A 19,831-nucleotide genomic window follows, 5' to 3' on the forward strand; every position below is an offset into this window, starting at 1 on the left:
TATGCGACCACTTACTCATCTAAAAATCTGTGCAAACTCTCAGGAAACCATCTGGATTTTGTTTGTTTGGGGAAAATGAAATAGTGAGCAAATCCATCCAATCCTCTTTAAGCATCTCTATTTCCAACACAAATAGCCAACCCGCTCTATTTTATTCCATATCTACCCTTTCCAGAATTTGTATATCCATTTGTTCCTCTAACAGTAACTGTTCATGAAACAACAGGATGATTGGAGAAATTACGTTTAAAGAAGATGTTTATTTGAAACACCAGAAGGAGGCTGTTTACAGCTACTTGTCAGGAATGGGTTCATTTGAGAATCACCTACCAGAGAACTCCATTATCTAGGCAGAATAAAAAAGAAATGTTTGAAAGGCATCCTTGAAAATAAATCTTTGACAAGAGCATCACTCCTCATTCTGTGGACAGTTACTGTGAGAAAATGTTGCTGACCCAAGTATCTTTAAAAGAAGAAAAAAGGAAAAGAAAAATTTATGTAGGTTCTAAGAGAAAGTTTGAGGGAGACATTGCAGGAGCATTCATGTGCAGATAACACAGTTTTAAAAATATGTATTACCTAAAGGAAAATGAAATTGTCATTTCTCCCCCCTGTGATTAATTGTCTCCACACACAAAAAAGTAATATTTTAAATCTGTAATTGATAACTACTAAAAACTCTCTGAATGGTGGATGAGATTGTTGTACTTGTACAAATGGGCGTCTGCTAAACCATATGACCTACTTGGAACTTTTAGATTAATATGCTGAATGCATTTCTTCAGTTTGGAGTGATAAGAAAATATATCTGCATGTAAGGTTGATATTAGCTAGTCCTGGAATCAATGTTTAGAACATCAAAGTTGTCTTAAAAATAACACTCAACTGTTTCCATCAGTTGTTTCATCTCCTGTTGCCTGTAAATGGTTTTTATAAGTGAGTCATCCTGTGTAAGAAGGATAGTTGCTAAGAGTGTGAGCTCTGGGGCCAGATGCTTGAGGCCTAGATCCTGTCTCTGGCACTAGCAAGGTATGTAGCCTTTCACAAGAAATTCTAGTACTTAGCAAGGAATCCATATGTCATCACAAGTAGTTAACTTCTCTGCGGTTCAGTTTTCTCCTCTATAGAATGGAGAATTACCTCCCAGAATACAGCAATACACGCCCATTGCTCAAACTGTTCCCCTGGTACCTATGTAGGGTGGGTTCCCCAGAAGACTAGGGAGCTAACCTTTATTAGGGAGGGCTCTTGGAATCAACACTTGTGAAAGGAAAGAATGGAAAACTGGATAAAGAAATTGAACGCGAGGCGTTCTCAACCGAAGCTGCAGTCAGGCTGAAGATGGCGTGACAGCTCTGAGATGTCCAGTTGGGATGTGAGAGTCTGGCTCTTAAAACCTCCCAACCTGTCACTGGCTGCCAGGGGAAGGGGTTGTGGTCTTGGATGAAGCCTCTCTCCTGTTCAGATGATCCTAGAAGCTTGAGAAAGGATGAGGGCAGCCAGAGACTGGAAGAGTAAGGTCTTCCTTCCTGAAGGGGGATCCTGTGGACCAAGACGGCATCCACTGTACTGTTGTTTTGGTGGGCTTTTTCTAGTTCATTGTCTTTTTTTTTTTTTTTTTAATGAATCCCTTGGCATCTCCCTTCATACTCCTCAAATATGTGTTTCTTGGTTGCTGTTTTACGTTTGTTTTCTGGGTTTTCTTTGTACCACGTGGGCTTGTTCTGTTTGTGGTATGTGTGAGGGGGCTTCTCTTGCGGTGCACAGGCTGAGTGGCTCCTGGGCATCTGCGATCTTAGTTCCCCAACCAGGAATCAAACCCCCATCCTCTGTATCTCCTTGTGTCTCCTACATCTCCCACACTGGCAAGCAGATTCTTCACCACAGAGCCACCTGCGAAGCCAGCCCAGTCATTCAGCCTGTGATAACAATTTTTAAACGTCTTGAAGTGGAATAGCAGAGTTTTTGGAAACAAGAGAAGTAATCTAATTTAAGTGCTTCAAACTGAGATTTTTCCTGTGGCGTTGTTTGGTTTGGAGACATCACACCTTTGCAGAAACACACTGCGATGTTTCTTCATGCTTTTAGGATCTCACACCATTAATTGCTCATGCCAGGATCAGTTTCTCAGAACACTTTTAGGTGTTTCTTTTTTTACACGAAACTTTTAATGGTGGTAACGCCAATGAGTTCTGTCATGTATCACAAATGCCATTTCCTAATAAGACCAAATGTGAAGTAAGGGGAATTCTTTTACTGAAATTGTTAATGTCCATTAACCCCTGAATCTAAGGAAAAGAATTTTGAAGTGCACATTTACATGTGATCCAGTTTCCATTAAAAACAGAATATACAGGTTATGATTTTTGCCTTTTTTCTGAAATAGCATGTATTTATAGAAGACCACCATTTTAACTGATTATCATTCCAATGCTTAGACTAAGCATCTATTGCTTATAGAACTGCACGTGTTGGAAATACAACATACTTTAGCTTGATTGATAGAGACATGGCTTAGAATGAAAAAAAGAAATGAATTTGCCATTGAGATCCTCCAAGATTGAGGTCACAATGAGGTTAAAAGGCATTCATATGTGTTGAGAATTCATTTCAAATATTCACCATCATGTTACATGCAGAAATATATCTCCTTGGTGATGTCTGGGGTATTTATGATCTCTGCAGCTATAAGACTGCTTTAAAAAATGCTTATTACACTCTCCAGTTTAAGTGCAGAGCATTTTTGCTGACCAAAGGTTCTCAAGGAGCCCCTGCTCTTGACTTTTCTAGGCTTTGCTTCTGACCCAGCATCTTCTTCTTAGGTCTTGGAATCACCAATATTATGGACTGGCCTTTTTTTTTTTTTTTTTAGTATCCTTTCCAAAATAATTCTCAGAGATTTTGAGCCTTGTCAATTATTTTAGCTTTGCATATTGGTTGACTGGCTTTATATTTGTTATAATTTTTGCTCCCACAGGAACCTCACTGTCTTCTTAGAGTGCAAGGACTAAAAATAAACAAAAGAAATGAGCAGGTCATGTCACTTGGTTTGGAAGATAAGATTTTTTTAAAAAAATTAAAACAGATATGTAGAAGCAGAATAATTTCAAGAGGAAACATCTTTGGGGGTGTCTTCTAGGTCTATGATTTTGTTCAAGTGTTCTAGACACATTTCCCACCAGGTGCTGAGAATGGATACTCACTGCCCATTTACCCTGTGTAACTGCTAACCGTCCAAACCGCTAACAGGAGGTACAACTTATAGATCAAGAGCTAGATTCTGAGCTCCAGACGGAGGACACCTGTCCCAGTGACTCATCCCAGCCCTTGGGTGGGCAGTGGTTGAGCTGGGAGGATGAGATGTGAGGAGGAGGGATTCTGATGAATAATTCATCCATATGGGGTGGGTGCGACAGCCAGGATGGAATAGAAATGAACTCCAAGTTAAAGAAACCTGAGAAAATATCTGTCAGTTGATAGGAACTCTGGGGTCATTTATAAAACAGGGCACACACTTGTCTATTGGCAGATTTCTTTCTCTACTGGTAAAAATATTCCAATGATTGATCTAACGGTAGTTTACAATTTAAATGCTTAAATACAAACCCAAGAGTACAAATGTTAAGGCTATTTAAGTTAGCAAATATAGAGGCAATCAGATGAAGGGGAGTGTAAACCCAGGATTAAAATGAGCATTAGGAATATCAAGTACTCTGGTTGAAACTGCTATATCCTCATCATCATTATTTAAGATACAGTCAGTCTGCTTAACTCTTGGAGAATTCTCTGTCCTATTAACTCTTAATAGATCATCCTCACTTGCAGCCAAGGTTAACGTACTTTATTAGGGGGAACAATGCTATTTAAACACATCTTGATTCTCCTATCTTATTTCTTTCTGTTGTTGTTTAGTCACTAAGTCATGTCCCACTCTTTGTGACCCCATGGACTGTAATCCACCAGGCTCCTCTGTCCACGGGCTTCTCCAGCCAAGAATACTGGAGTATGTTGTCATTTCCTTCTCCAGGGGGTCTTCCCAACCCAGGGATCAAACCAGCATCTCCTGCATTGGCAAGTGGATTCTTTTACCATTGAACCACCTGGCAAGCCCATCTTATTTCTTAATCAGTACCCAATTTGAATTTGAAGGTCAGCTAGACTAAACCATATGCTCATCATATGAACAAAATCAACTAACGCTCAGGTGCACACACACTCGAGCTTGTATTCCTTTGGCGCTCTGAGTAAGTCACATCATTGCTGTCTGCTGTTTATGAAGTGGGATGTCACTTGGCGAAGGATACCTTAACCCTGAATCTAGTTTCAGGCCTCCTAGAGGTCAGCATTTCCAGAGGATGGGGGAAAGCTTGAGAAAGAGTCAGGCTCGCCAAAGAAGACAGCAGAGAAAGGATGGGGTTATGTGTGAGGAATCGGATTCAGGGATGAGCAAGTGAAGTGAAGTGAAAGTCGCTCAGTCGTGTCCGACTCTTTGCGATCCCGTGGACTAAACAGTCCATGGAATTCTCCAGCCAAAATACTAGAGTGGGGAGCCTTTCCCTTCTCCAGGGGATCTTCCCAGCTCAGGAATCGAACCCAGGTCTCCCGCATTGCAGGTGGATTCTTTACCAGCTGAGCCACAAGGGAAGCCCAAGAGATGAGCATAAAAGCTCCCAACCACGAGTAGCTGTAAGCCTCCAGAATCTGTTTCTATTCCTGTCTACACTGTTGGGGAGAAACAAAACACTGGGCCACCCGTGAAGCTCCCCTCAGACTTCTCTCGTCTGATTTCCCTTAGTTCTTCCCCTGTTCTTGGCATCCCTTCTCGCCCCACTTGGCATCCTGCCCACGCCCCACCATGGTGGGACAGGGCTGTGCCCCTGTCCCAGCTATTCGCTGATGGAGCGTTGGACACCGCGGCCCGTCTGGGCTCTCACTCTATGCTGGGAAGAGTCTGAAGCGTGGAATGAGAGCCCTTGCCCTCTGGTAGTTCAGTGAAGAGGAGAGAGCTAAGACATATGGAGTATCTCCTGGACTCAGTGCTTTCATTTCTGTACAATCTATTTTTCGTTTCGCAAAAAGGTAACCTGAGAGGAAGGAGAGAAAGAAAGATGTACATGGGGGTTGGAGAGAGAGGAACTACCTTAACAATATTAATATCTTATTCTATATATTTTAGCGCTTATTTTTCTACTGGAAAGCATACTGCATATTTATTGAAAAGTTTTTTTAAATGCAGAAAAGTATCTGCTGCTGCTGCTGCTAAGTCGCTTCAGTTGTGTCCAACTCTGTGCAACCCCATAGACAGAAGCCCACCAGGCTCCCCCGTCCCTGGGATTCTCCAGGCAAGAACACTGGAGTGGGCTGCCATTTCCTTCTCCAATGCATGAAAGTGAAAAGTGAAAGTGAAATTGCTCAGTCGTGTCTGACTCTTCACAACCCCATGGACTGCAGCCCACCAGGCTCCTCCGTCCACGGGATTTTCCAGGCAAGAGTACTGGAGTGGGGTGCCATTGCCTTCTCCAGCAGAAAAGTGTAAAAGGTAACAAAAGCATATAATCATTTTCATTTCAGCGATTAAACTGTAAAAAAGAAAATTTTGCTTTTCAATTAGCAACATACCCTGAACATTTTCCCATGTCTTTAAAAATTTCTCAAAGGCATACTTTTTATTGGAGGCAAAATACTCCATCATATGGTTGTCCCATAATTTACATAGCCAGTGTCCTAATGTTAGATTATTTAGTTATTTACAATCTCTCTCTGTGTTATAAATAATACCGAAATGCGGTATTTATATTTTAGATAAATCTGGATGTGTATCTATGATCAGTTCTCAGGATAAAATCTTGATTTGGGGTTGATTTACAGGGAAAAGATTAAGATATTTTTTATCGCTTACCTTTATCTTATTTTAAAGATAAAGATTGTGTGTTTATTCAATGAAAAAATAAGCAAAAAAAGAAATGAAAAAATCACTCATAATGTCAATCCCGAGAAATAAACATATTAGTGTGCTAGTATATAAACTTCCAGTCTTTTTCTAGGCTACCACATATATATATATATATATGTATATATATATATATATATGAAGTTTTTTTTTGGAAGGGGAGTACTCTTCAACGCATATCCTTTTGAAGTTGTCTTTTAAATATAGCAAAATTGTGAAATTTTTCCCATGTCTTTTGATAGTCTAATATCATTTAATTGTATTAATAATTCCAATGAGCAAAAGTCTATAATTTACTTACCCAGGCTCCATTTTGAGTCATTTCTTTGGTTTCAGTTTTAAATTCTATACTAGCCAGGAATATTCTTTTAACTTGGTAAATGTTCATGATCATTCCTGTAAGGAAATTCAAATTAATGAAAAAATGCATACAAATCTTTATTTTTTTCTACAATGAATAGAGTTTGTTCCTTTTTTTGATTTTTTAAATATTATATGTTCATTGTAGAAAATTCAAATAATTAATAGGAGTGTTTAAAGAATAGAGTAAAAACACATGACCAATACAACATTGTAAAGCAATTATCTTCCAATTGAAAATAAATTTAAAAAAATAAAGAGTTAAGATTAAGAAAAAAAGAATAAAAACACAAATATAGTCACAGCTCCTGGAGACAACTACCATTTGCTCTCTGAGGGCCATTCTCCACACATCACTTTCTGAATATTTGCAACCACGTAAAATTTTGTATCAATCAGTTATATGACGTGTGATTCTAATATCATTTTCCTTTTAACTTGTTCGCTTCCTTCCCACCTTCCAGATATTCAGAGAGTAAAGCACACCGATTAAGAATCTAGTCTCAGTTCAACTCCCAGAGTCCAGATTCCAGCTCTCCTCTGAGTTATGTGACTTAGGACAAATTATTTAATCTATGTGCTCCCCAGTTTCCTCATATGTAAAATGGGAATGGTGACACCTCCATCATAGGATATTGAACTTTAAAACAAGTCAACCCCATTAAACATGTCAAGGAATGTCTGACACACAGTAGGAGGCACAGAATTTTTAGCCATTTAAAATATATGTGCTTATTTTCTAAAAAATATATCCAAAAATATATCTAAAAATAGATCTAAATATATATAATATATCTAAATATATTTAATATATAGATATAGATATATATCTAAAAAATATAGTCTATGCACTTGTTACAGACAGCAAAACTTTGTGGAAACACCTTGTAGTCATTTGTGTAAATCTAATTCATCCATTTTAAAGCTCAAGTCTACTCCACAGCTTGGATGCACTATAGTTTACTCAACCATTATCCTATGATGAGCAAGCACTTTCTTCTCACTTTACTGCCATACAAACAAAGCTGCAATAGATGTCTTTGCCCGTATATCTTTATAAGAAGTGCTTTTATTTGCACGGGAAAAATTCCAAAGCATGCATTCTCCCTTGAGGAGTATATGTTTTTAATAGATATGGCCAAAGGACTTTCTCAGAAGACTATAACAATTAATTTTTCTATCAGCAATCATTATTTTTGTTTTTCCTAATTTTCACCCGTTCAGTGGGTATAGAGTAATAACTCATGACTTTTAAGATGTCAATATTATTATCCTGATTTTGCCCGTAACTGAAGCTCAGAAAGTTTGAGTGACTGGTCCAGTTACCCAAAAGGTAGTCAGGATTTGGAAACCAAATCTGCCTGAACCCAAAACCCAGGCTTCTTCAATCCCACCATACTGCTTCCCAAATCATACTTCTGGAGAAAGGGATATTCCATGCCTGCGGGAAGTAGGACGCAGTGGGAGGGCAGCGTGGGGAAATGAGACCCAGGCCAGGTCAGCAGGGCACTGAGGCTGAGGCGACAGCACAGACCAGCCGACTTGGTCCACGTCACAGTCCTGACCCTCATCGTGGCCTTGATTCCTAAGCTGCAGTGACAGTCTTACTTAGGAATGAGGACACAGACACCTCCAGCTATGGACCCCGCCAGACATGAAGCTCAGACCGCTTTGTCTGGTCTGGTTTATGCTCCCTCATACCCCACAGGGACCCTGCTCTGTAGCCCAGCTCACTTACCTTTCATCTCCCAAACCTCACTGGCCTGCTGTATTCCACCATCATTCTGCTACATCTGCTCATCCAGGATTCACTCCCAATGTCTTACCTTAGTCTTTCACTTCACTGTTCCCTTCCTGTCTTAACTCTTTCTCGCCCTCCCTCTCTCCTTCCCTTTTTTCCATCAAATTATCTGAGCCAACATTTCAAGGACAGGAATCAATCCATATAATACAGGGCAGTTGGCAGAGGGAGAGGAGGAGATACACATTTTCATCTTTCTTGATTTCTCCTCTCCTTATTACATTTCATCTCATACAAGAGAGGACTGTCTTTTTTACTGTTTCTTGTAAATCTGTATGAAAATTATTGTGCCTCATATATATAATATATATGATATATCCAACTCACTAGTATGTAAATATCTTGAAATCAGATATCAGATCTCATTCATGTTCATGTTTCAGGACCAACACAGTGACCTGTGCATCAGTTCAGTTCAGTCGCTCAGTCGTGTCCGACTCTTTGTGACCCCATGAACCGCCGCACGCCAGGCCTCCCTGCTCATCACCAACTCCTGGAGTTTACCCAAACCCATGTCCATCGAGTCGATGATGCCATCCAACTCTCTCATCCTCTGTTGTCCCCTTCTCCTCCTGCCCTCAATCCTTCCCAGCATCAGGGTCTTTTCCAATGAGTCAGCTCTTCGCATCAGGTGGACAAAGTTGTTGGAGCTTCATCTTCAGCATCAGTCCTTCCAATGAACACCCAGATCTGATCTCCTTTACAATGGACTGGTTGGATCTCCTTGCAGTCCAAGGGACTCTCAAGAGTCTTCTTCAACACCACAGTTCAAAAGCATCAATTCTTCGGTGCTTAGCTTTCTTTATAGTCCAACTCTCACATCCATTCATGACCACTGGAAAAGCCATAGCCTTGACTAGATGGACCTTTGTTCGCAAAGTAATGGCTCTGCCTTTTAATATGCTGTCTAGGTTGGTCATAACTTTCCTTCCAATGAGTAAGTGTCTTTTAATTTCATGGCTGCAATCACCATCTGCAGTGATTTTGGAGCCCAGAAAAATAAAGTCAGCTGCTGCTTCCACTGTTTCCCCATCTATTTCCCATGAAGTGATGGGACCAAATGCCATGATCTTAGTTTTCTGAATGTTGAGCTTTAAGCCAACTTTTTCACTATCCTCTATCACTTTCATCAAGAGGCTCTTCAATTCTTCTTCACTTTTTGCTATAAGGGTGGTGTCATCTGCATATCTTAGGTTATTGATATTCCTCCCGGCAATCTTGATTCCAGCTTGTGCTTCCTCCAGTCCAGCATTTCTCATGATGCACTCTGCTTATAAGTTAAATAAGCAGGGTGACAATATACAGCCTTGACGTGCTCCTTTTCCTGTTTGGAACCAGCTGTTGTTCCATGTCCAGTTCTAACTGTTGCTTCCTGACCTGCATACAGATTTCTCAAGAGGCAGGTCAGGTGGTCTGATAGTCCCATATTTCAGAATTTTCCACAGTTTATTGTGATCCACACAGTCAAAGGCTTTGGCATAGTCAATAGGGCAGAAATAGATGTTTTTGTGGAACTCTCTTATTTTTTCAATGATCCAGTGGATGTTGGAAATTTGATCTCTGGTTCCTCTGCCTTTTCTAAAACCAGCCTGAACATCTGGAAGTTCACGGTTCACGTATTCCTGAAGCCTGGCTTGAAGAATTTTAAGCATTACTTTACTAGCATGTGAGATGAGTGCAATTCTGCAGTAGTTTGAGCATTCTTTGGCATTGCCTTTCTTTGGGATTGGAATGAAAACTAACCTTTTCTAGTCCCATGACCACTGCTGAGTTTTCCAAATTTGCTGACATATTGAGTGCAGCACTTTCACAGCATCATCTTTTAGGATTTGAAATAGCTCAACTGGAATTCCATCACCTCCACTAGCTTTGTTTATAGTGATGCTTCATAAGGCCCACTTGACTTCACATTCCAGGATGTCTGGCTTTAGGTGAGTGATCACACCATCGTGATTATCTGGGTGGTGAAAATCTTTTTTGTACAGTTCTTCTGTGTATCCTTGCCACCTCTTCTTAATATCTTATAAGTGGCCCTTGTCTATGATAGGGTCTACATCCAATATCGAGGACCTGTGCTCAGTAGGTCCTCAATATTGGATATAGAACCTATCATAGACAAGGCCCACTTATAATTCTCCTAACGTCATGGCCACTTTCCCAGAATGATTGTTACTATTATCGATGCTCATACTAGAGCAAGTTCCCTTTCAGAATCCTCCTGTTTCAAGAAGTGAAATTTTCCCCAAATGCTGTAAGAACAGAAATAAAAATTCAAGCCGTGGACTTACTTGTTTGTTCACTTCAGACTTGGATCCTCTTGTAAGAGAACAAGATAAACTCCTTCTAAATGGTGAATATATATAGACTATTCCCAATGACTGAGGCTAGTTATTTATGCCTAATTTATGATAAGGCTTTTCAGATATGCGCTTCAAATGCTTTGATTATATATGTTTAAAATCAGGTTAAATCGGTCGAAGTAGATAAAATCATGTATCTACTTTTTGGTATTTAAATTATATTTATCTCCCATTTGGTAAAGTTTAAAATATACATATATTTTAATATACACATAATTTAAAATACATACAGCAATTGGAAGGCAAGTAACAGTTGCCATCCAATCACATTTTCACATATGTATTTTTTCTGTTACAAATTAAGTGTGACTATAATTATACATCTGTAGCAGTCAACTCAGTCATGTGATTTCTTGGGTGTATTCTAAAGATCTGGTGAGTGAGGCTTGGAAACAAAATTATCCCAGACTAGGTCATGGGAATTAACTGAGTGGGATGGTAACCCTTGTCCAAAATACAATTTTGGATCAAACTGTTGGTCCTAATAGGTCTGAATTAAGACAAGCATCCCTGTAATCTATTTTCAGATTCACTGGCCTACCTTTTAAGCTCTTTGGGGCAAGTCATGTAGCCTTATAAGCCAAATAAGTTTATTTTGGATTCACATCGGCACCCTTGGGTAACTTTTTTAGGTTGTGCCTCAGTTTTCTCCTCTGTAAAATGGCAATAATAATAGTATTTATATCAGAGTTGTGAAAACTAAAAGTGCTTGTAACAGCTGCTCAAACATAGTAAACTTTCAGCAGGTGTTGACATTTTTTTTGTTACAATTACTGTTATTAAGTGTATGTGTTGGCTTTAGAATTATAGCTACTCCAAATAGGACTCCTATATCTCATTGAATCCTCACCAAATCTATTGACCTGTATAAAGTTAAAGAAGTTAAACTGCAGGTGATGTTCAAAATACATAGCAACAACTGTGGCTCAGTCCCTGCCCATGAAGGTGAACATGCTCTGGTCCATCATACTGGCAGGGACCTGCTGAATATTGAAAACAACTGGAGTAAGCTAGGCAGACAGGCAGGAACACTTCACACTCTCTCTAGCCCCCATTCACCAAGAAGGATTTGATTGCTGGGTCACCTGGATTCAATACCATTCATAGAGCGTCCTTTTGTTCCTTCTGTGGCTGCTTCTACCTACATCGTGTTTTAGTCTTTTACAGAAAAGACCTAAAATGGAAGGTCTGTACGTCCATATTTTAGGATGCTTTTGTCAACATGGCCTAATAAGGGTAATCATACATCTTTACAACAAGCACACTCTTGAGAGTGATGAGGGTGCTGTTAATAATTATTCCAAGACAAGCAATCACACTGGGACCAGAGGAACCAACATGTGTGCTCGTCCCACCAAAAATGCAGTCTTTTCTTTCAACAAATCAAAAGTATAATATCACTCATACCTATTCAAGAATTTTTGTTGAACTTTGACTCATAAAAATGTACTATTCTTAGAGTATACTTTTTTCTATCTTGTCACTTTCTTGTTAATTAGTATAAAAAATAATATTTGGAACTCCTTAAGAGAGACCCATAAAAGGTATATTCCTAGACAGTCTGAATAAATCAAGAGCATCTTCTAAGAGCAGTCTATTTTTCTTTTCTGTTTATTCTTTATCAAAGTATAGTTGATTTACAACATTGTGTTAATTTCTGTCATACAACAAAGTAATTCAGTTATATATACATATATGCATTTTTTTTCTATTCTTTGCCATTATGGTTTGTCACAGGATGTTGAATATAGTTCCCCTGCTATAGCATAGGACCTTGGTAATCCATTCTACAGTTTGCATCTGCGAATCTCAAACTCCATCCCTCTCCCAGGCCCCCTCCCTCTGGGCAACCATGCCTGTTCTCTACATCTGTGAGTCTGTTTCTACTTTGTAGATAAGTCCATTGGTGTAATATTACAAATTCCACATATAAGTGATATCAGATGGTATTTGTCTTTCTGACTTATTAGTATTTGTCCTTCCATGTTGCTGCCAGGGGCATTATTTCATTCTTTTATGGCTGAGTGATATTCCATTCTGTGTATGTGTGTATCACATTTTCATCCATTCACCTGTGTATGGGCCTTTAGAATGTTAATAAGTGTTAGTAAATTATAAAAGCTATTCTTGCCTGGAGAACTCGATGGACAGGGAAGCCTGGTGGGTTACAGTCCATGGGGTCACAAAGAGTTGGACATTCAGCAGTCACAACAGTCTACAAACCACAAATTTAGACAAGATAGTTTCTACATTACAGGTCTTTTCAGAGCCTTCAACATGCTGACATGCATTGAGAAGCTCAGGGGAGATTGAAGCATGTGGCATTTCTCATTTTAATTAACCAAATTTTTTTTTAAAGTTGTTTTGTTTGTCCTTTTTTTCATATATAAACCATTTTAATCCAACAAATTATAGTTTGGGAAACAATCTCATATCCTATCCAGAAGAATTAAAACATATAAAGTTTTGCTTTTGATAAACTATAATCATTATTATAATGAAAGATAAACACTAGTAAAATAACTTTTGAAAAATGGAGCTTGAGTTTCCTAAATTCATGGCAACACAGTGTTTTTGAAGGAATATTCTCTCGTCTCAGAAAATGTAGCCTGTCAGTTTTTGACAGTAGATTCCATGAGCAAAAATGTGTATCTGCCTCATTCCTAATGACGTTTTGTTGTCATCTGTCCTTTCCACCACTGTTCCCAAGGTGGGTATTTTTATTGAGGGAGAGGCAGAGAATATCTCAGAACTGCTGCTTTGTTAAGACAAAAAGGAAAGAATAACTGACTAGCCGGTGGCAAAGACTGAAATATCTTTTTAATCAAGTATAAAGACAAGGTCTCCTAACAAACATTGATAGCATTTAGCAGAAACTTCTCTTTCATTTAACGGTTAGCTTTCTTTCTCATCCAGAAAGCACAGTAACACTCACATACACATCTGTGCATACACAAAACCACACACATGTACATACACTCAGACACCGTTGTAGACCCAACATGAATCTGCAAGACAACATTTCTCCCAGCTTGCTTTATGATTTATGATTTTTTTGTGATATTGGGAGACTCATAAAGATCTAAGTCTTTCAAGAGACATGTTTTTCAAAAGCCGTTAGATTGCTTCAGTTTACCTAAACTATCCATAAATGTTTTCGATGCCAACCATGTTCTGAGGCAGAGTCATTTCTAAATATTCCCTCAATGTGTGTGCTCAGTTGCTCAGCCGTGTCTGACTCTTTGCAACCCCATGGACTGTAGCCTACTAGAAGACTGTCCATGAGATTGTCCTGGCAAGAATACTGGAGTGGGTTGCCATTTCCTCCTCCAGGGGATCTCCCTGACCCAGGGATCAAACCCACATCTCCTGCATCTCCTGCATTGAAGAAGGAGGTGATGGTCCATGCTCAGAAGGAAAATATTTTTCTCTTTTTTCCTTCGAGGAATCATATTATGTGATCTGACAAGAAGATATAATAGAATCTCGACAGTTAGAATTATACTTAAAAATTCAGAGCATTAAGAGGTTGGTATTAACGTGTCTGTGTGTGACTATGTTAGTCACTCCGGCATGTCCAACTGTTAGCGACATCATGGAATGTAGTCCTCCAGGCTCCTCTGTTCATAGAATTCTCTTGGCAAGGATACTGGAGTGGGTAGCCATTCTCTTCTCCAGGGGATCTTCCTGACCCAGGGACTGAACCCGGGTCTCCTGCATTGCAGGCGAACGCTTTACCGTCAGAGCAACCAGGGAAGCCCAAAATATATAAAATAGATAACCAGCAAGGACCTACTGTATAGCACAAGGAGCTAGACTCAGTATTTTGTAATAACCTATAAGGGAAAAGAATCTTAAAAAAGTGGTGTGTGTGTGTATATGTATATGTCTCTATATGGAGAGAGAGAGAGACAGAGAGAGAGAGATCTGATTCAATGCTGTACATCTTGTACATCTGAAACTAATACAGCATTGTAAATCAACTACACTTCAATAAAAAAAATATTCAGAGCATATGGTCACCATATGAACCATAGTGAGTTTCTTTTTACTTGATGAAAAAAAGGCAAACTGTAGGGTAGGAAGCATGATTCACAGAGAGAACCGTTACATAGGAGGGGAAAGGATGAGTGAAGATGGAAGAAAGCAAAAGGTCCTAGGGCCAACTGACATTCCCAAGCAAAGCAAAATGAGCCCACTGCTTCTTGAATTCATGTAATACTTTCATGTTTCCCCCAAAGTTAAATGCAAACATAACTAGAACTTATAAGATGTAACATTAGCGACTACACCTGCCTCTCCATTCTTAGCTTACAGAACCCTCTTTCCCCACTATGGCTCCACCTCATCATGGCCTTTTCTGACCATCGTTTTAGGTGTGGCGGCTCCTCCACTCAATGTCTGTCCGAGCCCCTTGTAATTAATCCATGACACTTACAGTGAGCTGTAACCATGGACACCTCTCTCTTCTTTTGCATCCTTTCTTTTCCCCCAGCTCCCTCTACTCTAACTCAACTTCCATGGAGGAAGGACAACATGTACATTGTCCATCAACTTATCTTCCAGTGATTCACACAAAGTCAGGCCTTCAGAAATTACCAATTACAATGTATTACAGTATAGTTCAGTTCAGTTCAGTTGTTCAGTCGTGTCCGACTCTTTGCGACTGCATGGACTACAGCACGCCAGGCCTCCGTGTCCATCACCAACTCCCAGAGTTCACCCAAACCCATGACCATTGAATCAGTGAGGTCATCTAACCATATCATTGTCTGTTGTCCCCTTCTCCTCCTGCCTTCAATCTTTTCCAACATCAGGATCTTTTCAAGTGAGTCAGCTCTTAGCATCAGGGGGCCAAAATATTGGAGTTTCAGCTTCAGCATCAGTCCTTCCAATGAATACCCAGGACTGATTTCCTTTAGGATGGACTGGTTGGATCTCCTTGCAGTCCAAGGGACTCTCAAGAGTCTTCTCCAACACTACAGTTCAAAAGCATCAATTCTTCGGTGCTCAGCTTTCTTTATAGTCCAACTCTTACATCCATACATGACTACTGGAAAAACCATAGCCTTGACTAGACGGACCTTTGTTGACAAAGTATTGTCTCTGCTGTCTAGGTGGGTCATAACTTTCCTTCCAATGAGTAAGTGTCTTTTAATTTCATGGCTGCAATCACCATCTGCAGTGATTTTGGAGCCCAAAAAAATAAAGCCAGCCACTGTTTCCACTGTTTCCCCATCTATCTGCCATGAAGTGATGGGACCAGATGCCATAATCTTAGTTTTCTGAATGTTGAGTTTTAAGCCAACTTTTTCACTCTCCTCTTTCAGTTTCATCAAGAGGCTTTTTAGTTCCTCTTCACTTTCTGCCATAAGGGTGGTGTCATCTGCATATCTTAGGTTATTGATATTTCTCCCGGCAATCCTGATTCCAGCTTGTGCTTCTTCCAACCCAGTGTTTCTCATGATGTACTCTGCATATAAGTTAAATAAGCAGGGTGACAATATACAGCCTTGATGTACTCCTTTTCCTATTTGGAACCAGTCTGTTGTTCCATGTCCAGTTCTAACTGTTGCTTCCTGGCCTGCATACAGATTTCTCAAGAGGCAGGTCAGGTGGTCTGGTATCCCCATCTCTTTTAGAATTTTCCACAGTTTGTTGTAATCCACACAGTCAAAGCCTTTGGCGTAGTCAATAAAGCAGAGGTAGATGTTTTTCTGGAACTCTGTCACTTTTTCGATGATTCAAGAGATGTTGGCAATTTGATCTCTGGTTCCTCTGCCTTTTCTAAAACCAGCCTGAACATCTGGAATTTCATGGTTCACATAATGCTGAAGCCTGGCTTGGAGAATTTTAAGCATTACTCTACTAGCGTGTGAGATGAGTGCAATTGTGTAGTGGTTTGAGCATTCTTTGGCATTGCCTTTCTTTGGATTGGAATGAAAACTGACCTTTTCCAGTCCTGTGGCCACTGCTGAGTTTTCCAAATTTGCTGGCATATTGAGTGCAGCACTTTCACAGCATCATCTTTTAGGATTTGAAATAGCTCAACTGGAATTCTATCACCTCCACTAGCTTTGTTCATAGTGATGCTTCATAGTGATGCTTCATAAGGCCCACTTGACTTCACATTCCAGGATGTGTGGCTCTAGGTGAGTAATCACACCATCGTGATTATCGGATTATGAAGATCTTTCTTGCATAGTTCTTCTGTGTATTCTTGCCACCTCTTCTTAATATCTTCTGCTTCTGTTAGGTCCATACCATTTCTGTCCTTTATTGAGCCCATCTTTGTGTGAAATGTTCCCTTGGTATCTCTAATTTTCTTGAAGAGCTCTCTAGTCTTTCCCATTCTATTGTATTCCTCTATCTCTTTGCATTGATCCCTGAGAAAAGTTTTCTCATCTCTCCTTCCTATTCTTTGGAACTCTGCATTCAAATGGGTATATCTTTCCTTTTCTCCTTTGCTTTTCACCTCTCTTCTTTTCACAGCTAAGTAAGGCCTCCTCAGACAGCCATTTTGCTTCTTTGCATTTCTTTTTCTTGGGGATGGTCTTGATCCCTGTCTCCTGTACAATGTCATGAACCTCTGTCCATAGTTCATCAGGCACCCTGTCTATCAGATCTAGTCCCTTAAATCTATTTCTCACTTCCACTGTATAATCATAAGGGATTTGATTTAGGTCATACCTGAATGGTCTAGTGGTTTTCCCCACTTTCTTCAATTTAAGTCTGATTTTGGCAATAAGGAGTTCATGATCTGAGCCACAGTCAGCTCCTGGTCTTGTTTATGCTGACTGTATAGAGCTTCTCCATCTTTGTCTGCAAAGAATATAATCAATCTGATTTCGGTGTTGACCATCTGGTGATGTCCATGTGTAGAGTCTTCTCTTGTGTTTTTGGAATGTATTTAAATTTAAAAATGTAAAAGCACCAATGAAAATGGTATTATGGTCATCAAGTGATATTTGCTATGTTTAACTCTTTGTAAGACCTTCTGCAAGAAGAAGAAAACATTGCTCTTGGCCTTCAAGAAATTTACAATTGAGATGGAAAAATGAGAACAGGCATGTGCTGCATAACAAATATCAGTCATAATAATACTAATTGCAACTAAATTTATGTAATCCTTGTTATCCATTAGATTCTATTCTAAATACTTTACATGTTTTCATTCATTCCATGCTCATCTGTGAGACAAGTGCATTTATCACCCCACTTTACAGACAAGGAAAGTAAAGCATGGAGCAATAAGGTTGTGGTCAGAGGCCACTTGACTAAGATGCACCACAGCTAACAAACCAGACAGAGTGACAAGTGCAAAGGGGAAGATACAAAGATACACAGGAACACGTTAAAGGACCTTGGGGGCAAGGAGCGTCTCTGGTGTGGGGTTATCTGTGCCACGTGGGTAGAGAATAGGAGTTTTGAGCTGGAATCTGAAAGCTGCACAGATGTCATACAGTAGAAACAAGCTGTTGTGGTTGGGTGGAATAGCATCCGTGAACAGTTGGAAGTAGGACATCGAAAAACCTATTTTCTGTTCAACGAATAGATTCACTTGGCCTTAGTGATAGATCCATTCATCTGCTTAGTAATGCATTGCTAAGGTAGAGCCCTGATTGCCAAGAACTCTTAGTGGCAAGCTAAGAAATTTGGGTCAAATCAACAAAAAGCAAAAATTTTCAACTCTTGGATGCTGTTTGGGTATAAGTAGTTTTTTTGTGTGTGTGATAGTTGTTGCAAATTCATCGTTCTCTTTCTCCCTCTAATTCCTTCTCAGAAAATCCTCTCTGATTATACCTAATTGGGCTTTTCTTCTCCTTAGCCATCGCTATCAGCATTTGTAGATGCTTCACTATATGCCAAATTAGATTTTCAAGTTTCTGACAGACCGTGCTTTACAGCTGCAATTTCCCATCTTCATAACTCTGGCCTTCGAATAAACATGTCTTTAATTATTTGTGTAAGTCAAGCTCATACTCAGTTCTCTAGAATAGGCACTGTCTGATAGAAATAAATGAGAGTCACATATACAACTTTAAATTTTCTAATAGTCACATTAAGGAAGAAAAAAGGTGAAAACAATTTTAATAATCTATTTAACCACTATATCCAAAATATAATAATTTCAACATGTAGTTAATATTAAAATATTGATTAAATATGGTTTATTCTTTTCTCAGAAACTTATTGACCTAGTTCTCTATTACAAAGAGAACTGATACTCTGCCACTCACCCTAGTACCACTGCAGGAATATTTAAAGTACCGACATGCTTTTTAAAATTATGTATTTATCAGTTATTAGGCTGCAGCAGGTCTTAGCTGCAACAGGCAGCATCTTCTGTCTTCCTTGTGGCATATGGGATCTTTAGTTGTGGCATGTGACATCTAGTTCTCTGCCCAGGGATCTTCAGTGGATCTCGAAATCTTAGCTATTGGAACACCAGGGAAGTCTGCTGAAATGCCTTTTTTCTTTTTTTCATCTTCTGGCCTCACCACATGGCATGTGGGATCTTCGTTCTCAACCAGGGATTGAACCCATGCCCCCTGCAGTGGACCACCAAGGAAGACCCATGAATTGCTTATTGATACATAGTGTTTGGCAAACAGTTACTTAACTCCTCTGCTAGCCAATGTGATGGTATTTGGAGATGGGCTCTTTGAGAGGTAATTGGGGTTATATTAAGTCATGAGGGTGGGTCCCTTCATAATGGGATTCTTGTTCAGTCGCTAGGTCATGCCCAACTCTTTTCAACCTCATGACTGCAGCATGCCAAGCTGTTCTGTCCTTCACTGTCTCCCAGAGTTTGCTCAGATTCACGTCCATCATGTCGGTGATACTGTCTAACCATCTCATCCTCTGATGCCCCCTTCTCCTTTTGCCTTCCATCTTCCCCAGCATCAGGGTCTTTTTCAATAAGTCAGCTCTTTGCATCGGGTGGCCAAAGTATTATAGCTTCTGCATCAGTCCTTCCAATGAATGTTCAAGGTTGATTTCCTTTAGGGTTGACTGGTTTGATCTCCTTGCTGTCCAAGGAACTCTCAAAAGTCTTTCCCAGTACCACAGTTCAAAAGCATCAATTCTTCAATGCTCAGCCTTCTTCATGGTCCAACTCTATGTCCATACATGACTACCGGAAAAACCATAGCTTTGAGATTATGGACCTTTGTTGGCCAAATGATGTCTCTGCGTTTTAATATGCTGTCTAGGTTTGATTTGTGGCTGCATTAAGAAAAGGAAGAAAGGTCTCAATCTCTGTCTCTGAACACGCACTGAGGAAGGGACATGTGAGCACACAGCAAGCCAGGAGGAGGGCCCACCAGAAGCTGGAACAGCCAACAACTCAATGCTGGA

At 39.8% G+C, this 19,831-nt stretch overlaps 1 protein-coding gene across 1 annotated transcript in view; it reads left to right on the plus strand.

Moving 5' to 3' along the window:
* Positions 1-19,831, plus strand: part of LOC133044568 (ADP-ribose glycohydrolase MACROD2-like) — a 900,047-nt gene that overhangs the window by 777,875 nt on the left and 102,341 nt on the right. The window lies entirely within an intron of this gene.

Source organism: Dama dama, chromosome 23, assembly GCF_033118175.1.
Source record: "Dama dama isolate Ldn47 chromosome 23, ASM3311817v1, whole genome shotgun sequence".
Taxonomy (NCBI): Eukaryota; Metazoa; Chordata; class Mammalia; order Artiodactyla; family Cervidae; genus Dama; species Dama dama.